The following is an 8,605-nucleotide window of genomic DNA, read 5'->3' as shown; positions in this document are numbered from 1 at the left end:
CACCCCTCCCACCCCCCACCCAGCCCTCCCCACCCAGCCCCTCCCACCCAGCCCCACCCAGCCCCTCCCCACCCAGCCTCACCCCTCCCACCCCCCACCCCCACCCAGCCCCTCCCTACCCAGCCCCTACCCTTCCCACCCCCCGCCCAGCCCCTCCCCACCCAGCCCACCCCCCCCCACCCAGCCCCACCCAGCCCCTCCCCACCCAACCCCTCCCTGCACGACGGACGGACACAATAATCCCCTGTGGGCTGGTGGAACCAGTGGGTTCCTACCAGTCAAAGACCTCCTTAGCAAGGGACACTTGGATGCACGCTCATCATTGATGGTCACGTGCTCCTGCGTTGAGCAGCAGAATGTTTACATTTCACATCGGCTGCATTTCATCCAGTGGCACCGATTTTTGAAACCAGATCAATAATAAGTAAACCCGTAAAAACAAAGTTTTTCACTATAAATCCTTTATATGCGTGGCGGCTAGAGTCCTCTCATCCTCTGGCTTGAGATGGCTGCCACCTATGGGTCAGATGATTGTCTGGCAGCATTAAACAATTGGTAATTAAATATTTAATTTGTTTTCCCTAACAGTGTAAAATTTTAGAAAAAAATTTCACGAACATTAATTGTCTCGCACAACGAGTCTGTGTGCCAAATGTCAGCTCGATTGGATCACGGAAGTGGGTTAAAAAACGACCGAAAGATTTGCACGGTCCTAAGCAAGCAAGCAAGCGAACTTAATATAAAGGATTTAAAAACCAACATTGATTATCCCCAGCAAACAGGGCAACGCTGCATCAGCCACAGCTACAGGTTTCTCCCATCACTTAAAGAGCCCCCGAGTGAGAACACCCTGCAGGATAGAGAGAGACCAACACAGCACTTGCACGTCTGCGCGAGTGCTGTGTGGTGTGAAACAATTGTCACGGGGGGAAATATCAAGTTACATTTCGATTTAAAGCTTTCGTGACTGCAGGGATTCATCTTCTTGGTTCTTTCGGTAAAGTCACGTAGAATGGAAGTAATAAAATAATAAAAATAAAACGTAATAAAATAATTCTCACGACGTTTCGGCTACAACGCAAGCAGCCGTCTTCAGGTGAAGAATGAGACACTGCCGAGCTTGGCGCTTTAACAAAGAATGTGCAGATTCCTCTTGATATGCACATTATTTTGTTAAGGCTCTCTTCTTCTTCCACCTCCAACCCAGCTTATATCAAGCTCCAAGCTTGGCAGTGTCTCATTCTTCACCTGAAGACGGCCGCTTGCATTGTGGCCGAAACGTCGTGAGAATTATTGTATTGTTTTATTTTTATTATTTTATTACTTCCCTTCTACGTGATGACTTTACCGAAAGAACCAAGAAGAAAAATATGAAGTTGACAAGGCCTCAACACGTCACTCACCGGCGCAACGCTGCGTAGATGTGTGGGGGGGGTCTTGAGCTCTTTTCTGTGTCCTCATGTGGTGTGGTGGTGGTGGAAATCCAACGTTTCGTGCCTCGACCACAGGCAGGCGAACGCGTGCGGCTGTGATCGCGTGGAGCCTTGGCAGAGCGCTTTTAGAAAACGTAGCGCGGATAGGAGAACACGTGAGCGCGAATCACAATCCGTAGAATTGATAAGCACCGCCCATTGACACCACTGCCCATGGAGTGACGTAGGTAGACACGTGTTACAGGCAGCAACAATGTCCCACACTGCTGCCCACCAGGGATCACGTGTCTGTCTGACTGGCTGTCGTGCATAATAAATATATAATACACACAGCTCTCTGATTGGTGGAGACCTACTGCCGGGTACGGAGAAGGGAGGGGCCTGAGGGGGGGGGTCAGGGGAGGGGCCTAAGGGAGGGGGGGTCAGGGGAGGGGCCTGGCTGGCTGCCTGGCTACCTCAAGTCACGTGATCTTCTACACAGGTAGGAACAGCAGTTCCACACTGCCCACCAGGGATTATGTGTCTGTCTGTCGTGCACGAATGCGCTGTCCAACCAAGTTCCGACCTGCACACTGCGAAGGAACGTGTTTTTTTCCGTGTGTCTGTCCCGTCCGTCTGTCTCCGTGTGGACGCTAGACTTGCGAAGGGTTTGGCTCGCGAGCCGTGGAGTTGACGTTGACGACGAGTCGCTGGTTCCACGCCGCAAGCCCCGCGGTGAGCCGGCGCTGTTCCGCTTTCCCATCCGGAAACTTGAAAGTAGTTAAATGAACAGTTTAGTGCCGTTATTTCGCATCGTTTAAAAAACACGTTCCTTCGGAGTGGGCAGGTAGGAACTTGGTTGGACAGCGCATTCGTGCACCACAGACAAATAATCCCTGGTGGGCAAGTGTGGAACCTGTTGTTCCTCTACCTGTGTACAAGATCACGTGACTTTAGGTAGCCAGGCAGCCAGCCCCCTTCACTATTGGCCCCTCCCCTGACCCCCCTCCCTTAGGCCCCTCCCCTCTCCGTACCCGGCAGTAGGTCTCCACCAATCAAAGAGCTGTTTGTATTATATATTTATTTATGCACGACAGACAGACAGAAATAATCCCTGGTGGGCAGTGTGGAACATTGTGTCCCTGCCTGTGTATTTCCTTGCGCCACTCAAGCTGCCCGGGGTTTGCCCGAGCGGGGAGCTCACACGGCCGAATCGAACGAGGAACGCCACTTGACCGACTCGGAACGAGACGGTTCCGGGGCCAAACCAGAGCCGTCTCGAACGCACCGCCCAGACACGGAGGGTGACACGCCCCCTCCACACTCTAGCCATGACTGCCCCACAGTGGCTAGGAGATGTTGACTACCTCGCCTGGTGCGCAGGAGGTCGTGGGTTCGATCCAGACCATGGCTACGCCTGCTGCTGTATGTTTGGAGTTTGTGGTGTCTCTCTCATCAAGGTGGCTATGAGATGTTGACTACCTCGCCTGGTGCGCAGGAGGTCTGTGTCTCTCTCATCATCACGGTGGCTAGATGTTGACTACCTTGCCTGGTGCGCAGGAGGTCGTGGGTTCGATCGAGACCCTGACGATGCCTGCTGCTGTATATTTGGAGTTTGCGTGTCTCTCTCTCATCATCACGGTGGCTAGGAGATGTTGACTACCTCGCCTGGTATACAGGTTGTGGATTCCATCCCGACCTGACGATGCCTGCTGCTGTATATTTGGAGTTTGCGTGTCTATCATCACGGTGGCTGAGATGTTAAACTACCTCGCCGGGTGTACAGGAGGTCGTGAGTTCCATCACGACCCTGATGATGCCTGCTGCTGTATACTTGGAGTTTGCGGTGTTTCTCTCATCATCACGGTGGCTAGGAGATGTTGACCCGCCTGGTGCGCAGGAGGTCGTGGGTTCGATCCAGACCATGACAATGCCTGCTGCTGTATATTTGGAGTTTGCGTGTCTCTCTCACATCATCACGGTGGCTAGGAGATGTTAACTACCTCGCCGGGTGTACAGGAGGTCGTGAGTTCCATCCCGACAGGCTAAAATAACCCCTGCCCCGATTAAACGGGTATAGTTTGGCCCAGTCCAGAGTATACCGGGGGGGGGGGGGGGGGGGGGGATGAAGTCTCCAAGGCTAAACTAGACCCCCTGGGGGTTTAAACTCGACTGGGCCAGACCATACCGCTCCTGGCCAGACTATGCCCATGTGAAAGTTCAAAGGCAATTATCCAGACAGAGAACAGGCGACAACGAACTTCAATCGATATCTAAAATGCGTACGTGTGGAAGTAAGAATCTAAATTTGATCATTGAAGCATTTTTAGGGTTCAGGGGTTATTATTAAAGTTTTTTTCTGGTTGAAGCAGTCAAAGTCGATGTGTTTACAGTTTAAAATAAAATGTTGGAAAAATGTAGTAATGCACGTGTATATCGCTCAACGCCATTACTATCACGGGGGTATGATGATTTGACCTAGAGGGGCATCATTTGGCCTAGGCCATAATATACCCGGCTATAATCTAGCCTAGGCCGTTTAGACCCCGGGTATACTACACCTGTGGGTATACTACGGCCTGTGGGTATACTACGGCATTTGGGTATACTCCGGCCTCTTACACCGGGTAAAGTCTCGTAAATGGAATGACCATTGTCAGCCGTGATTGATCTATGGCTGAATGAAAGCCTCCCCAGCTATCGTCATCTCTCAAGATCCCAACACAGGATTCTGTCACGTTGACAAAAGACAAATAGTTCACTGCAGTCACGAAAGCTTTCAATCAAAAGATGCACACATTTATTTAAAAGCAAACGGGCATGTGTGGATACTGCCCTTTGACCTGTATCACAGAAACAACGGGTCTCACCTGAGTGATCTGTACAGGTTAATTCCAAAAACACAAACTTTGTCCTAACATCACTTATTCAATGTTTGACCCTCATAAATAAAATGTTGCATGTATACAAAATCAGTGTTCATTCTAAATCATTGACAGACATTTTCCATTTTAACAAAATTTAATTACTGCAGTGAAATATACTGCACCAGGTTAAGCTATTTCAAATAATTATGCACCGTCTGCTTAACAGTGGATGTAAAACATACTATTGTGTCATTCAAAACCAGTAGGCCATTGCATGCTTGCGTCTTGAGTCAAAATGTAGCAAATTCTCAACATTACCGACAAATTACACAACTGACATGAAACATCGTCGCCCCCCTACTGACAGGCTCTTGTTCACATACTCTTTGGTTCTTTCAGTAAAGTCATGTTGGTAGCAAAAATAATAGTAGATCAGGAAGTTTAGATCGTAACACAGGGATCTACCCAACCCACAGGGAACACAAAGACTGGCCGCTCACTCTTACTCTGCAGGTTGAACCCAGGAACTGAGTGTTCAACTTCACATTATTTTCATTAAAGGCCCGTGACAAAGGAGCATCTATTGGAGCGACGTCTCAAGCTGACACATCTACCGGGTCTCACCTTGACTTTGTGTTTTCTAAGAAGTCCACCCACACCACCTCCACAAACTGCTGGGAGTTGCCTCACTCTGCCTCACAGTCAGAATTCTCATCCTGCTTCACGTTGCCTCCATCAATGTGAAGGTCCCATTTTGCAGTATAATCTTCATCTTCACATTTTACCATCACTTCTTCACTCTTCACCATCACTTCTTTGCTCTTCACCATCACCTCTTCACATTTCACCTCGATACCTTTAAGTGTCCAAGCTGGGATTTTCCTCCAGTTATTGTTTGATGAGGGATGGGCTCATTGCAGCACTTTGACTTTCACAAGCTGATTTCAGACTCCACTCCTTGCAGATCTTCTGATGCTTGTGCGTTATCTGGTGTCGTTGAAGATTTGATGACCGTGCAAACGCCTTCCCGCCAAGTGCACCTGAAGGGTTTCTCTCCCGTGTGCGTTCTCTCGTGTCTTTGAAGATGTTCTGACCGTGTAAACGCCTTACCGCAAAGAAAGCACCTGAAGGGTTTCTCTCCCGTGTGTGTTCTCTGGTGATTTTTAAGAGCAGGTGACTGTGAAAATGCCTTGCTACACACAGTGCACTTGAAGAGTTTCTCTCCTGTGTGTGTTCTCTGATGATTTTTAAGAGTAGATGACTGACAAAATGCCTTCCCACACACAGTGCACTTGAAGGGTTTCTCTCCTGTGTGTGTTCTCTGGTGGGCCTGAACAACGGATGCTTGTGCAAACGCCTTCCCGCAAATCGTGCACCTGAAAGGTTTCACTCCAGTGTGTGTTCTCTGGTGTATTAAGATTATGTGACTGTGAAAATGCCTTCCCACACACACTGCACTTGAAGGGTTTCTCTCCCGTGTGTGTTCTCTGGTGTCTTTGAAGAGTTTGTGACTTTGCAAACGTTTTCCCGCACAGAAAGCACCTGAAGGGTTTCTCTCCTGTGTGTGTTCTCTGGTGATTTTCAAGATGATATGACTGTGAAAATGCCTTCCCACACACTGCACTTGAAGGGTTTCTCTCCTGTGTGTGTTCTCTGGTGCTGTGTCAAATTTCCAGTGCGATCCGTGCTGTATGCACTCTGGTCGCATTGTTGCCTTGCCGTACCGAGCTGTGCTGACTGCCTTTGCTCCATTAGACCAATTCTGCAGAGGAAGCGTCGAAGGAAGCGTCAGCTGCAGACAGATAATAGGAATGTCCACACCATTCTAGATTTGAAGCTTTCGTGACTGCAAGGATTCATATTCTTAGGTTTTTTCGGTAAAGTCACGCAGGTAAAACATTTTAATTAAAAGTAAAATAAAACAAATAAAAAAATTCACGACGTTTCGGAAGCAACACAAGCCTCCGTCTTCAGGTGGAACCGTCATAGCCACGACAGCTGTATCAAGTAAAAAAAAAATACAAAAAAAATACAGCTGTCGTGGCTGTGACGTTTCCACCTGAAGACGGAGGCTTGTGTTGCTTCCGAAACGTCGTGAATTTTTTAATTTGTTTTATTTACTTTTATTAATTTACATTTTTTACCTACGTGACTTTACCGAAAAAAACCTAAGAATATATCCACTCCGGTATCGAGGCACAGAAGAACGCATACGTACAGTCACACGTGACTTACACGTCTATACTTATTCATATATTCATGATGTAGTAAAAACGTTTCTCAAATTCATCACACGGGCTGTGATGGCACACAATGAGAGGGCAAGTGGTCATAAATATGCCTGGGAGCCCTCGTATCTTAAAAATGAATGTTAACCCAAAACTCCGAGCACACAATTTCGGCTGTCTGGCTACAAAAGGAATATGTATAAAAGCTAAATTCAGCTGACATTGCAAAGGGTGTTGAAAACAATTCTATTTGTGCTATGCAGAAATGCATAAATTAACGTTCAATCACAACTTAGATGTCCTTGAATGCTGGGATGAACAGATCTGAATTCAGCTGCATGTGCTTCCAGAGGGAAACAAAAATAAACTATTGTTTTGATATAACCTCCGTGTTCAACAGAGTTAATAGACTTTACTGCAAACACAAACTTGACACTGTCACACACTGGCATGGTTAACAGGTGGTGGTTTGACCAGAACCATGCCTGGCCACCTTCATCTGCTCAGAATAAATGATTCCTCACTCCAGCAAGTAATTAATTGAGGATCAATCAACATAGCCGAGGCTAACTGGAGTTTGTGTGTCTCTCTCTCCGTGGTGAGATGTTAACTACCTCACCTGGTATACAGGAAGTCGTGGGTTCGATCCCGGCCCTGGCGCCTGCTGCTGTATATTTGGAGTTTGTGTGTCTCTCTCTCCGTGGTGAGATGTTAACTACCTCACCTGGTATGCAGGAAGTCGTGGGTTCGATCCCGCCCTGACGCCTGCTGCTGTATATTTGGAGTTTGCGTGTCTCTCTCTCCGTGGTCGCGTGGATTTTCCTCCGGATCTCCCGGGTTTCCCCTCCACATTTAGAGTCAACATCAGCACGCGTTTAGCGTCTTTGACCGATACACATTACCACACGTATTCTTGGTTCTTTCGGTAAAGTTACGTAGATAGAAAATATCAATAATAGATAATAAAATTAAATAAAATAAAGACCACTTGTGTTGCGATCGAAACGTCGTGTTTTTTCTCTTATTTACAATTTAATAATTTTTATTTCATCATCTGTTATTTTTATTTAATTTTCTGTCTAAGTGACTTTACCGAAAGAACCAAGAATATGAATTCCAGCAGTCACGAAAGTTTTAAGGCAACACATTCACACGCAAGTTCACAAAGCCTCACCTTGCGTTGTGGGCAGGTAGCTTCTGAGAACAAGAGCGGTAGAGCAGCTCAAGCCGGCTTGGCCTGGTACAAAATATGAAAAATAGAAACTGCGTGAATATTTACAGTGAGGGGAAAAAGTATTTTGATCCCCTGCTGATTTTGTACGTTTGCCCACTGACAAAGAAATGCTCAGTCTATAATATAATGTTATGTTTATTTGAACAGTGAGAGACAAAATAACAACAAAAAAATCCAGAAAAACGCATGTCAAAAATGTTATAAATTGATTTGCATTTTAATGGCATAAATAAGTATTTGACCCCCTCTCAATCAGAAAGATTTCTGGCTCCCATGTGTCTTTTATACAGGTAACGAGTTGAGATTAGGAGCACACTCTTAAAGGGAGTGCTCCTAATCTTAGCTTGTTACCTGTATAAAAGACACCTGTTCACAGAAGCAATCAATCAGATTCCAAACTCTCCACCATGGATAAGACCAAAGAGCTCTCCAAGGATGTCAGGGACAAGATTGTAGACCTGCACAAGGCTGGAATGGGCTACAAGACCCTCACCAAGCAGCTTGGTGAGAAGGTGACAACAGTTGGTGCGATTATTCGTAAATGGAAGAAACACAAGAACTGTCATCTCCCTCGGCCTGGGGCTCCATGCAAGATCTCACCTCGTGGAGTTGCAATGATGAGAACGGTGAGGAATCAGCCCAGAACTGCACGGGAGGATCTTGTCAATAATCTCAAGGCAGCTGGGACCATAGTCACCAAGAAAACAGTTGGTAACACACTACGACGTGAAGGACTGAAATCCTGCAGCGCCCGCAAGGTCCCCCTGCTCAAGAAAGCACATACATGCGCGTCTGAAGTTTGCCAATTAACATCTGAATGATTCAAAGGACAACTGGGTGAAAGTGTTGTGGTCAGTTTAGACC

At 47.1% G+C, this 8,605-nt stretch overlaps 1 long non-coding RNA gene across 2 annotated transcripts; it reads right to left on the bottom strand.

Annotated features, from left to right (window-relative positions):
* Nucleotides 1–5,758: 5,758 nt before the first annotated feature.
* Nucleotides 5,759–8,494, bottom strand: LOC133362797 (uncharacterized). Of its 2 annotated transcripts, XR_009757532.1 has the most exons (4): nucleotides 8,342–8,494; nucleotides 7,682–7,744; nucleotides 7,232–7,351; nucleotides 5,759–6,041 (listed from the first exon to the last, which is right to left on the bottom strand). It is a non-coding gene; the product is annotated as an uncharacterized LOC133362797 (long non-coding RNA). The 2 variants fall into 2 exon arrangements; XR_009757531.1 differs by lacking the exon at nucleotides 7,232–7,351.
* Between the last annotated feature and the right edge of the window lie 111 nt (nucleotides 8,495–8,605).

The sequence above is a fragment of the Lethenteron reissneri genome, unplaced genomic scaffold (assembly GCF_015708825.2).
Source record: "Lethenteron reissneri isolate LAM-NWPU_2019-01 unplaced genomic scaffold, ASM1570882v1 scaffold_1623, whole genome shotgun sequence".
NCBI lineage: Eukaryota > Metazoa > Chordata > Hyperoartia > Petromyzontiformes > Petromyzontidae > Lethenteron > Lethenteron reissneri.
This window is presented reverse-complemented; position numbering and strand designations above follow the sequence as displayed.